This window comes from Schistocerca gregaria, chromosome 5 (genome assembly GCF_023897955.1).
Source record: "Schistocerca gregaria isolate iqSchGreg1 chromosome 5, iqSchGreg1.2, whole genome shotgun sequence".
Lineage (NCBI taxonomy): Eukaryota > Metazoa > Arthropoda > Insecta > Orthoptera > Acrididae > Schistocerca > Schistocerca gregaria.
In genome coordinates, this window is record NC_064924.1 from 188841571 (window position 1) to 188852436 (window position 10866).

General features: G+C 42.2%; 1 non-coding gene across 1 annotated transcript; it reads left to right on the forward strand.

The window, feature by feature from the left end:
* The first annotated feature begins 9440 nt into the window (after nt 1-9440).
* On the forward strand, nt 9441-9515 carry Trnas-cga (transfer RNA serine (anticodon CGA)). Its single transcript has one exon. It is a non-coding gene; the product is annotated as a tRNA-Ser (tRNA).
* Nucleotides 9516-10866: the final 1351 nt, after the last annotated feature.

Below are 10866 nucleotides of genomic sequence, written 5' to 3' on the forward strand. Positions count from 1 at the left end.
GTAGGTTACGAAATAACGAATTAGAGAAGAAATTAATCTTGAAGAGATAAGTAGCACAATACAGAAATGTAGAAACACGTGAAAAGAGAATGAGAGAAGAAACACTAAAGCTTGAAAGAGAAAACTGTGATGAAGTCAACAATAATCTTTGAAGACGGAACAAGGAGTTGTCCTAATCCCACAGAATAAAGGTGATGATGGTGTTGAAGATGAGATGTATCAACATTACACCTAACAGTCTCTTTGCAAATTTGGTGTTAGTTACCACTTACCGGCCTACACACTTGACGCCTTTTGTAAAGGAACACGGTATGGGAGATTTATTCAGAATTTTGGATACCATGCTCTTAATAAAAGTAAGGAAAGCCGAAACATTAAAATTTGCCAAAATTTATGTGGCTGGTGTCACGAGGAAATTGGTGGGCCAACCTTATCTACCGATCAACAGTATGTATATTGGACTACTTACGTAAATTTTGATTTTAAGTGATTCTATTAGATTTATTTATGTAGGAACTTGTGGACGGTATTTTGTAGACAGAAGGAAAGGAGAAAGACGTCGCAAGCTTTTGATAAAACAGGTATCCAGCTACTCTGAAACTCCATAGCAACAAATATTATTGAGACATGCGAGAGCGTTTGTCGATACCTGCCACCCTAGCAAGACGTCTTTGGTCCGTTGCCTGGTAATTGTGTCTAGGAGACACGCTAAGTGGCAGCGATGTAGTATTTCATGAAGATAAAGGCTCCCCACTGACTACAGTAACGAAGTTGACTGAGCATTCAGTGGAGTACTGCGACTTGCGGACAACATTTTGCTGACCGTTCCATGTAACGGTCGAAGGACTGTACTCTGCAGTTGGGTACGCTTGGAGTATCGAGGCGGTCGTTTGGCCGTTCATCGAGGCAGCTATGCTGTTGAAAGCAGCTGATCGCTTTCTGCTTGAGCCGCAGCGAGTCGCAGATTGGACTCGCGAGTCCCTGAATACGCTGCCTTGGCTGGTGGACATGAGGCTTGCGGTGGTTTTAACTTCATTCAAGAACATCGTGAAAACTACGTGAGCTTATGCCTCACAGCCACCGGATCCCGGGGAGGAGAATTTGTCGCAACCCTTGAGTTCTACCGTAAAGTCCCGCCATCCTGGCTATTGAGACAAATTGAGTTGTATCACTGTGCAGTCCTGACCTGTGTGGGCGCATAGGTTATGCTCTGTTCTTGTAATAAGCAAGAGTCGTGCCTACTGTTAATTTTTTATAAAGTTCTGCCTTAGATTTGAGGGAAGGTGGCCTAGTCAGTATACATGTAGTAAGCTGGCGAGCAGACACTCTCCGTAAGATATTTTGATTCTTGGTCTTCATTGTATTTTATATTTTTTGTTTTATTGTCTGAAGACTAAATAATTGATCTGTTTTGTGTATTTTAAGTTAGACTTGTTCTGTGAGCTTGTAGAGGAACTATTTAAATACTTAAAGAATTTTTTGTGTATCAAGTAGCCTCCTATTGCTTAAGGAAAATTGTGAGGAATTTAAAATGGTAAAATGTAGCACAGTGGAGAGACTAGTTTCCTAAAGGTTTCCGTCCAAGCTCTACTTTTTAAATTTCGATAACTCATTTATACATAGTTGGCCACCTGAGGCTAATGGTTAAATCCTTATGTACTTTGTTTCCGGAATTTAATGTGACTGCTGTCGTGATGGTTCAAATGGCTCTGAGCACTATGGGACTCAACTGCTGTGGTCATTAGTCCCCTAGAACTTAGAACTATTCAAACCTAACTAACCTAAGGACATCCCACACATCCATGCCCGAAGCAGGATTCGAACCTGCGACCGTAGCAGTCGCACGGTTGCGGACTGCGCGCCTAGAACCGCGATACCACCGCGGCCGGCTGCTGTCGTGACTAGCTACTCGTACGAAATGCAATTTTTTAAAATTTCACTTAAAACTTGCTACCAATTGTAATTTTTTAGGAACTATGTTTAAACACACTGGTTCTTGAAGGGGCTTAATTACTGTGTATCTTCATTCTTTTTTTTTTTTTCTTGTGTCTTGATTATTCTGAGTGTTTGCCAGAGCGGAAAAATTAATAGGTTTTAATCTGGTTTTCTAAACAGTACACTTGGAATATTAAGAGCGCCAAAACTTGTTGTTGAGCCTCGCGGGATTAAACGAGCGGTCTAAGGGCCCTGCAGTCATGGACTGTGCGGCCGGTCTCGGCGGAGGTTCGAGTCCTCCCTCGGGCATGGGTGTGTGTGTTTGTCCTCAGGATAATTTAGGTTAAGTAGTGTGTAAGCTTAGGGACTGATGACCTTAGCAGTTAAGTCCCAGAAGATTTCACACACATTTGAACATTTTGTTGTTGATTTTCATGTTTCATCATATTGTTACATAAACTAATTGAAAGTGCATAAATTTCTTTCATCCAGCACCTTATCACTCACCAAACCAGACTCCCACCATGTCAAATCCGTTACGACTGCGAAGCCGACCGCAACACACTTCACCGATGGCCGACTCTTACAATTAATTAATGCTTAAAAGTACTAGTAGCGCTGTTCGTTTGTCAAATGTTAATGGTTGCTGAGACTTAATGAAGGTTTAACAGCAATTGCGTGATTGTATTTGCATGAGGCAGTTGTGTGCTAAAGTCCTACTAGGGCAGTTGACTACTGAGTTGGGTACCAGTTGGGTGCTTGAAGTCGTATTTTAAAAGTTGTCAGGTCACGTTAAAACATTTTGCTCGATTGCAAACATTAAGGAGCTCAGTTTCAGCACACAGATCTGATATGAAGTGACCGATAAACCAACTGGCCTTATAGTATTAATGCAAAAACCTTACCTACTTATTTAGTAGCTGTTTGGCTTAGAAACATATTACTGATACTCAAAAGAATGGTCGAAAGTATACCTTCAATGAAATAATATTACTTCACTTAAGAAACGATCGAAAGCAAAAGAAAATAAAGTAAAAACACAGTTAAAGTATATTTAACTACTAAAACACAACATTCTTCAACCGGATTTTCCATTAAATCAAATATAAGATACAGTGTTAAATAAGTCGTTATTCGGAAATATAGAGAACTATACCGACTAAAAAAATGTTGAGGCTTGAAAATTAAAATAATATATTTCTTCATATCAGTGACACATATTAAAAGAATTGACCCATGAAGATATACGTAGGGTTTTCATAAAGTCACAAACTTGGGGACTACTTCGGCCATGTCAGTTCCCAAAAAATTAGCTTCTGATGGATGTGCTTTGATGAAAACTGCCAGCTTGCATCGTTTATGGCTGTAGTAATAGGTCTGAATATAATCTGAAGTGTAAAGAAATTACTTTTCTTTCGTAAGTAGACTTGCGCAAGCTATATTTTGCTTTATATACTTTCACAAATTTTGATTGCGCTCTTTACTTTAACTATAATACTTTCACATTTCTCATTTGTTGGTATATTCATGTCAGTCCTCTTCTAGGAGCGAAGAAGAAGGAAACATCAGAAACTGAAAAACCGCATCAAAATCCGTTCTCAGTATTTTAGGCAACAGGACGTAGGCCGAAGACAACAGTCTTCACAGTCTGTGCTATGTAAAATGCTTCATTCTGGTAACGGCCTTGGCTATTTGACACGTATGACAAAAAGAGAGTTACATTAACGAGGCCCAATTCTTCGTATAGTTCGAATCAGATATGCAAATAAACCAGAAAACGCCTGAAAATTGCTTTCCTGGGACTGTATTATTCACGAAAGCACTCAATAATTTACAGCTGCTGGGTGCAAACAGTAGAAATTGAAAAGAAAAAGTAATCGTGAACAATGGTCTGTCAATGTTTTGAGACATCAAAGATGCCGGTGCCGGTTTCAAAACAACGTACAGGGTAATTCTGTGGCGCCATGGTGGTAACAAAGCAAATAAACTGCAGTGGTTCGCAGAATTTATTTTAGAATGGAAAAGATTGCTCATCCTCTTAAGATACTGTATTGTATATGATATTAAACGGCGAGGACTAGAATCCTTACCAATATATAGTTTACAATAATCATATAAGTGGCACTAGCTGTCCTATTTTCCATCTGACATATGATACGCGATCTTTAGGCGTTGACAAGTAACTGTGTTTACTTTTATGCACTGTTGTAAAATGCGCAAGTAATGTAATTGGAGAAAAGTCAGATATAATTTATATTCCTATAGGTTTTCTACTGTAGCGATAAGGGACTGTGACGGTGTGTGACGGACACTTTTTCGCTAAGTAGACAGGGTGTTCAGATACAGTCTTGGGTAGGCTTTGCTGTGAAATAATTGTTCAGAAAAAAATTCTATGCGCTGCGTCGTTTCCACATTAAATGCACCGAAGTTAGCCAATCAGGCTGTCGTACGCGCAAATGCGAGAGGCCCATAAGAGAAGGTGTCACCAAACGTGTTCGTCTGGTTTCCTAAAACTGAATAAAACAGCGATACAAAAATTGTACATGGGGTACAAAAAGTTAAATGATCGTATGGCATTGATGGCGATGAGTGGTCCGCTGGAGAAGTTCGGACGCCGAGTTGAAAGTCTTTTCAGTAGGCGCCACATTGGGCGACTTGCGCTTTAATGATGGTGAGTACAACACAAGACCCAGTCCCCGAGAGGAGGAAATCTCCGATCTGTGGGGAAATTGAACCTGAACCCGCTGCATAGCAGTCGGATGTGCTGACCACTCACCTATGGTGGATGACTGGTCTCGGGGTGTAGCTAGGACCGAATCCTAGCCTGAGGCTGAACAGACCCGCGTGCTGCCATCTAAGGTACAAGTGGCCAACCGTCAGCCCTCGAGTCGCATCCGGCCAGCGAATGTTTTCAAACCGGCCCTTTTAACAAATCCCGAGTAAACCTGCAATCAACGTTTTCTCAAACAGACGTTTATCGAGGCATAATTCGTTTTCGTGGAGCATCGGAAAAGGGGTGCTGTTCATATCAGTGAGTTATTCCATAAACACTTAAGTCAGAGATGATAGTTTCGACTTGAAGCGGTAGGACCGTTGCTAACGCCTCATGATTGTGCCACCCTCGAGTTTAAGTAAGTGTGTGTGAACCACTCCCGCAGTCAAACAAGTTTCGCTATGTCCTGCGCTATAGGATCAACTGATACTGATTGCATCTGGCAGGCTGCTGGAATCTGCACACGAATTGTCCTGACTAGCTAATTTCAATGTCAATTAACTCGGAAACGGTGAATTTTATTTTTCGTAACGAGTATTTCCTTACACAAGCTACTTTGTAGCACCCTTATAGGCTTTCCAAGCTTTTCAGCAAGTTTCTGACCACCCTGTAGATTACTTCTATCCCTTATATGAAATTGTGTACTATTGGGTGGGGGAATTACAGTAAATTTACCAGAGCACCAGGACCTTCCAAACATAAAAGTACGGTATCGATCATTTGACTCGTTCAGATTGGTGTAGTTCTGCCGTAACTTTTTCCCACGTGGACAGAAGTGACAGTTGGTGTTCTACGAGGAAAGTGAGCACATATAGTGGTCTATAACGTGACGTTAGATATAAAGATGTCTATTACTGCACGGAGTAAGCTTTTCAGTTTTAATTTCGACACTTGCCTGTTACGTGCTCGCTTTCAGATCATCTGTATCGTCGGTAATTAACAGGACAATTATTGCATAAGAAATCGATACCACTGCGCTTGAAAAAAAGTCTGTAGGGCAGAAATTGACCGATCGTGCGAGGTATAATAAACTGAATATGTGTGGAAAGACAGTCGATGTGGAATACTTCAAGATGTCCTACAGCACAATATCCTTCTCTGATATGTCATATTGATATGCTATTTCTGAGGTCGCAACAGATCTCTGTTAACACACAGATCTATTTTTAAGATGGTTTCTTCAAATCTTCTCGTCGGACAAATTTTCTATGGCCATATTCTTGAGGGGAGTATACAGGAAAGGAGCTAAGAGTGCATCAGACTGAAATATAGTTAGAAACTACTGAACCTTAGCAATCATAGTTTGTGTGTCTTATTCTTCAAAGACTCACGCACTCCTTGGTAGCGATGGCTCTTAGTAATTTATATAGTGATCATAGATTTCGTTTTCACTCCACTTTGTTCCTTTCTTACCCTTTCTACTTCTTTCACGGAGTTTTATTTGCGTCCACTGGGTGTCCCCACTTGATTATCCACTCACCGAAAGCTTTTTCGAGGAAAAGAGTTTCCTGTAATACAGGAGAAATCAGCTGGGCGAGAGGGAATGTTTTTAAACAGATTATACCAATCTCTCAGAAACTGGAAGTGATAGAGGTTCCAGTCGGCGCTAGTAAAACCAGTCTTAAAAGTGCCATGCAAGCCACATGTCGAAAAGTCCAAAAGGAAGAGGTACTCATCACGCTGGGAAAACCTACAAAGTCACAAAAGATCCTCTGCTTGTTTTCCAGCTCTCTTATGAATGCCTTATTAGCATTAGGGCCACCTCTGGACAGCTGAACAATTTGAATTTTCTACCATAGCTTGTATTGGAAAGCACATGCCTGAAATACTTGAACTAAATCTTTCGCAGCACCGTTTTAGAAACACAATGGCATAAGGCAACTGCTCGAAGCCTGATCCAACGCACTGTTCCACAAACGTACTAACAGAGCTATATAATGGTTTTGACCAACGTTATTCACACTCTCATCAAAACCCAAGCGCGAATACGTGAAAGGCACCAATATTATCCTGTGGTTTTTATGTGAAGAATGGTCCCTGTCCGAATACAGTACTATGATTTCCTTCTGACTACTAAAGCTGCACATTGGATGCAATGTAACTGTCTGGGAACAAATCCAGTAGGTGATTAGCATCCCACGGACACAACTTGGTCTGTGCTTTCGTCACGTCATCCCTCCACGCGTAATGTAGCATCTTCAGCAGTAGTCTAGAAGTTCATATCTGATGAACTGCCTCGGGGTAGGCTCTGATTCTTGGGTTACTTCACGACTGCAAGACGCACTCCCTGTCAGTGACGCAGCAGACCTAAAATACATAGAGACCACTTAAAGATACTACTTTCTTTCACTGTAATCGGTACTTTTATTTTCCAGTGTACTTACTAAGTGGAGGACACTGTTTGGATTGTTCTTTTCATCTTGGCAACCAGCAGAGGGCAGCCAGCAGTAGCAGGCGGCACTGTGGATACCACATATGACGCAACAGTGAAGGAGGTGCGGCTGTTTGCGGTGATTGGAATGGATGCAGACGCTGTCGCCTTCACAGTAGTCTCGAGTCCAGTGTGGGTCTTTCTCCGTGCAGGGTTGGATAAAGGCTGGCTTGCCCATACGGCTGAATGAGAAGTTAATTTTACAGAACGAATACCGAACAGGGAAGTTTTCAGAAGTGTGAGCTTGGACCCACTACAATTCATGATCAGTGAGGGGTGGATTCACAGTTTCAATTTCTGAAGTGAAACCGGAGTTACCAAATGCATTAGACAGAATCTCACCTAAATAACACAACTAGACTTGTCCAAGAGCTCACGAAGATGAAAAGCCACAAAAAAAACGTCTAGTGGCCCAGACAACATTTTTCTTCCTATGAGAAGCTTTTCCCCACCCACACAGCTTCACCCTTTGTTGACTTGCGAAAGATGACTCAAAGCAGCATGAGAAACATTAATCAGCCAGGAGAGAAGTGATGCAAAAATTCATCCTCACTACCCTCGTAGCCCCACTCATTGTCCAGCCCCTTCGTCGCAGTGTACCGAATGGAAGCATTGGCTCAACATTAACTCATCCACCGACCACACACTGAAAGCGCAGGGCATGGTACCGGTTTCTACCTACCACTCAACCTCTGTAATCAATGCCATGTCTACAAGACATCAGTGAGATCGAAAGTTGTTGGCATGTTACTTTACTTTACACATCGAAAGCAATGTATAATCAGTCCCTCGTATCCATGGTTCAAAATAAATTGACTGTAATTAAACTACAAACTCCCCTAAGAGGACACATGTTTGGCGTCACAACGTGTTAATAAACATAAAATACTCACATTCATCTACATCTACATCCATATTCCGCAAGCCACCTGACGGTGTGTGGCGGAGGGTACCCTGAGTACCTCTATCGGTTCTCCCTTCTATTCCAGTCTCGTATTGTACGTGGAAAGAAGGATTGTCTGTATGCTTCTGTGTGGGCTATAATCTCTCTGATTTTATCCTCATGGTCTCTTCGCAGCGACAGGCGAGCAAGCCGCTCCATGTTAACAACAACAAAGCTGTGGAGAGCTTAGCTCTGCCGGCCGCAGCCAGTCTGGGCTGGCTAGCTGTTGTTTGGGACTGGGCGAGGGGAAATGGGGGGGGGGGGGGGGGTATATGGGGTAGGGGGTGCAGAAACACCGGCGGCGGTCGGTTGCGTAGCTCGCAGCTAGCGGTGGGGTGAGCATGGCACTGCATGGAGTCAAGCAGAGGACAAGCAAAGGCCTCTGCCCAGAAGAAAATTGGAAACTGTGCCATTTCCGGGCTTTTTAGGTAAATTGCAAATGTCTCTGAATTTCCCAGAGTTTTCCAGAAGAATGAACTCTCTAAGTTCCCCTGGTTTTTCAGGACGCAGGGTATACTGACTTAGTTCCATACATAAAGTTTCGGTGTAGGTATCTCCTGTCTTCTAGAGCATCTGTTAGATAGAGAATGTACTCTCGGTAAGCTCTGATGGGTATTCTTCGCCTATACACAAACGACAAACTAGTGATGTGACTTATTAATGCATTAGGACAACAGGGAGTAGGGGCTACATCCTTCAGCCACTGGATAAGAGCTATACGAGGAAGCGACGATAAAAAGATTCAGGAATCTATTTCGGAGACGTCGTGGAAAAGTTGAGACCTGTCATGGCAGCAAAACTGCAGTCTGCAAGACCACGAGACTATGATATGCAGCGCATGCTAAAGCTGTAGAGTTTAAAGTTGTAGTTAGCAATGTTGTATGTGAGGTATAATCATGTCACAGACAACTTTCTGAAAATCTTATGAATTCTATAAATCTTCATCCAAGACTCAGCAAGGGTCCACGTGTCCTTCCCTAGCTCCTCCTACACACCCTCTTGTTGACGACTACGGAGGATGTAGAGGACCATACTCATTTCATCCAATAATGTGGTAACCTGATACGCATGGATTGGTGTGGGAGTAATAGTCATGCAAACTGTGTATTACAACTGAAACTTCCTGACAGATTAAAACTGTGTGCCCGACCGAGACTCGAACTCGGGACCTTTGCCTTTCGCGGGCAAGTGCTCTACCAACTGAGATACCTAAGCACGACACACGCACGGTACTCACAGCTTTACTTCTGCCAGTATCCGTCTCCTACCTTCCAAACTTTACAGAAGCGCTCTCCTGCGAAACTTGCAGAACTAACACTCCTGGCAGAAGTAAAGCTGTGAGTACCGTGCGTGAGTCGTGCTTCGGTAGCTCAGTTGGTAGAGCACTTGCCCGCGAAAGGCAAAGGTCCCGAGTTCGAATCTCGGTCGGGCACACAGTTGTAATCTGTCAGGAAGTTTCATATCAGCGCACACACCGCTGCAGAGTGAAAATCTCATTCTGTGTATTACAACTGTTAGGAGAACTTAGAAATCTCAGAATTTTAATGCGAGTATATCGAACACAAAGGATCACAAATAATCCCATTATATGAAAATCATTTGCACGTGTCGTATGCTGCAATCTCGGGTTGCTAGTTGATTGTACTGAAGTCTATAAGAATTTGTCGTCGCTGGCTCATTCTAGGAAAACGTATGACACCTAAGACATAATTTCCAAGTGGAGTAATGAATTAGTCTCCTCCTTACACATAGAAACACACAGTATAAAGTACATAAATGCAGTATTAAATTCTTTCCAATTGAAACAGGAACAGTAGTAATTTTATTTATCGTGCTTACGCAGTGAAGTAGGAAGAATTCATGATTAATTTTAACGGTAATATAGGAATATAAATGGGGCAAAATTTAGTTTATAGATCTGCACCTAGTTATTCAGCCTCTTCATACCCACATAAAACTATTCAAGTTATTTACGCTCGAAATGGGTCGAAAATAAACGAAGGAGAAGAATTCTTTTACATTTTCATCAAATGGAATGTTTAATCAAGCAGTCATTCATTGAGGAGAAGCGATTGTCGTGTTTGCATAGAGGAGAGAAAAATTCAGGAACTGTATGTTACATAGATAATAGCCTATTATTAAGAAAAGAAAACCATTAATGGAACCTCAAGCATTTGCTGGATAATATTTTTTCAGCCTCTGATCTTTCGCGAAATAGAATCTACAGTGGAAAATGTTTCTACATCTACATCCATACTCCGCAAGACACCTGACGGTGTGTGGCGGACAGTACCCTGAGTAACTCTATCGGTTCTCCCTTCTACTCCAGTCTCGTATTGTTCGTGGAAAGAAGGATTGTCGGTATGCCTCTGTGTGGGCTCTAATCTCTCTGATTTTATCCTCATGGTCTCTTCGCAAGATATAAGTAGGAGGGAGCAATATACTGCTTGACTCCTCGGTGAAGGTGTGTTCTCGAAACTTCAACAAAAGCCCGTACCAAGCTACTGAGTGTCTCTCCTCCAGAGTCTTCCACTGGAGTTTATCTATCATCTCCGTAACGCTTTCGCGATTACTAAATCATCCTGTAACGAAGCGCACTGCTCTCGGTTCGATCTTCTCTATCTCTTCTGTCAACCCCGTCTGGTACAGATCCCACACGGCTGAGCAGTATTTAAACAATGGGCGAACAAGCGAGCATACTGTAACCTATTTCCTATGTCTCCGGATTGCATTTCCTTAGGATTCTTCCAATGAATCTCAGTCTGGCACCTGGTTTACTGACGA